Genomic DNA, 2,922 nt, shown 5'->3' with positions numbered 1-2,922 from the left:
ACAGTTTACATTAGAGTTCACTCTTGGTGGGGCACCAGGGTGGCTCAGTGGGTTAAGGCTTCTGCCTTCGGCTCAGGTCATAATCTCACGGTCCTGGCATCGAGCCCCAGACCAGACTCTCTACTTGGCAGGGAGCCTGCTTTCCCCCAATCCCTGCTTTCCCCGCCTGCCTCTCTGCCTGCTTTGATGCCTGTCAAATAAATAAATAAAATATTAAAAAAACCTTTTCTCATAGAGTTCACTCTTGGTATAGTATCTTATGCATTTTGACAACTGTGTAGCGATATATATCTAAAATATCATACATGTCATACAGAACATTTTCACTGGCCTAAAAATCCTCTGTGCTCTGCCTGTTCATCCTCCTCCTCTCCTAACTGCTACAAACCGCTGATCTTTATACCATTTGCATAGTTCTGCCTTTTCTAGAAGGTCATATAGTTGGAACCTTGCAACATGAAGCTTTTTCAAATTGACTTCTTTCACTTATTATGACGGATTTTAAGTTTGTTCCATGTCTTTTCATTGCTTGATAGCCATTTCTCTTTATCGCTGAATCATATCCCATTGTTTCAATGGACCACAGTTTATCTATCCATTCTCCTCCTGAAGGACATCTTGGTTACTTCCAACTCTTGGCACGTATGGGTAAAGCTGTTACAAACACAGGTTTATATGCAGGATTCTGTGTACACAAAGTTTTTGCTCTTTTGGGTGAGTACCAAGGAGCACGATTGCTGGATCATATGGTAAGAATATGTTTAGTTTTGTAAGAAACTGCCCACTGTCTTCCAAAGTGGTAGCACCATTGTGGTGTTCTCACCAGAATGAATGAAAGTTTCTCTTGTTCCTCATCGTCAAAAGCATTTTATGTTGTCAGTATTTGGATTTTAGCCATTCTAATAGATGTGTAGTGATAGATCATTGTTTTATTTATTTATTTACTTTTTAAAAAGATTTTATTTATTTATTTGACAGAGAGAGATCACAAGAAGACGGAGAGGCAGTCAGAGAGAGAGAAAAAGGGAAGCAGGCTTCTGCTGAGCAGAGAGCCCAATGTGGAACTCGATCCCAGGACCCTGAGATCATGACCTGAGCCAAAGGCAGCGGCTTAACCCACTGAGCCATCCAGGCGCCCCTCTTTGTTCTTTTAATTTACAATTCCTTAATTAGACATGCTGTGGATCATCACAGCATCTTTTCATATCATTATTGCCATCTCAACATCTTCTTCAGTGAGGTGTCTGTTCCAGTCCTTGCCAATTTTTCAATCAGGTCATTCATTTTCTTGTGTTTGAGTTAATAAATAAATACATAATAATAATAAATAAATAAATAATAAATGAATGAATGAATTTATTATATATATTATATATGTTATATACGTTACATATAGTATATTATATATTATTATATACTAAATAATAATTTATTAAAAATAAATTTACTAATGAGGCAAAGAATTCAGAATCACAAATACTTCAGAACTAATAATAACTGCCTGCACTTGATGTTATTCTATAAGATAAATCCTACGATCAAGTTTCAATTTTAATTTCTTAAATCCTTATGAAGAAGCATCATTTGGAGGGAGCAGTTTTCATAATTTAGCATCCATCAGCCTGTTTTTAAAGATTTTATTTATTTATTGGACACACAGAGAGAGAGAGAGATCACAAGTAAGCAGAGAGGCAGGCAAGCAGGGAGGGAAGCAGTCTTCCTTTTGAGCAGAGCCCGATGTGGGGCTGGATCCCAGGACACAGAGACCATGACTTGAGATGAAGGCAGAGGCTTAACCAACCACCCACGTGATGAGAGAGCCCCTCAGGTGCCCCTCATCCATCAGTCTTAATTGTTTGGAGGAAAATGTGTGGATGAAAAATGCCTTAGGGAGCTAATCTCTCTAAAGAATTTTCACGTCTTTACCCCTTCAAGGTTTTTGTACAGTTCTGATCGCCTCTAAACATCCAGCTGATTTCTACAGTGACAGGCCTGTTAAAACCTGTCCTCAAACCAGGAATAGAAGTTGAAACATACCAGTCAAGAGCAACTTTGAGTCTTTTAAGGAATTTATCATCATTTCTTTGTTTTTGGTTAATATCTAAAATAGTTCCCTGTTACACTTGCATAATTTCTCCAGAGCTGACTTTGAAGGAGGCATTCAGTTCCAGCTAGTTCCATATTTTGGCAAGAACTATAATTCTATATAAAAAAAAAAACCTATTTTAGGGCACCTGGGTGGCTCAATGCGTTAAAATCTCTGCCTTCAGCTCAGGTTATGATTCCAGGTTCCGGGGATTGAGTCCCACAGTGGGCTCTCTTCTCAGCAGGGAGCCTGCTTCCATTCCTCTCTCTCTGCCTGCCTCTCTGCCTTCCTGTGATCTCTGTCAAGTAAATAAATAAAATTTTTAAAAAAACATATTTTATACCAGTTATTTGTGTTTATTAACTAAGATATCACAATACAAATAATACAAACAGTTGCTCTTTATTAATACCTTCAACCCAGAACAAAAAAATAAGTCATATTTTCTCCAAAAATTTTATATCATGTGATAGGTCAGATATATATAAAATTACATTTAAAGTTTTAAAACTATCAGCAAATATTTTCATTTAAATGCAAATTTCAAAGAAAATCTACTTTTCGAAACACGACTTTTTATCCTATTTTTTTTAATTTTGTCGACAACTGATAAAATGTTTAGCGAGACTATAAATGTTAGATCGAAAAAAATGATTAATAAATGTAGGTTCAAATTATTATGTTCCATTAAAAATGATTTAGTCTTTGATGAAAATCTGTTTGGTAATGTGTTGTATCCAGATATAGTAAATTAATGACATTTATAAAATTATAGGGAAATGACACCTTCCGTTCCATTATGAGTAGAGCTTTTAAAATGCTATTTGTCACAACCT

Source organism: Mustela putorius, unplaced genomic scaffold (assembly GCF_011764305.1).
Source record: "Mustela putorius furo isolate JIRA1106 unplaced genomic scaffold, ASM1176430v1.1 tig00001221_pilon_pilon_pilon, whole genome shotgun sequence".
Lineage (NCBI taxonomy): Eukaryota > Metazoa > Chordata > Mammalia > Carnivora > Mustelidae > Mustela > Mustela putorius.
Note: the sequence above shows the minus strand (reverse complement) of the source record.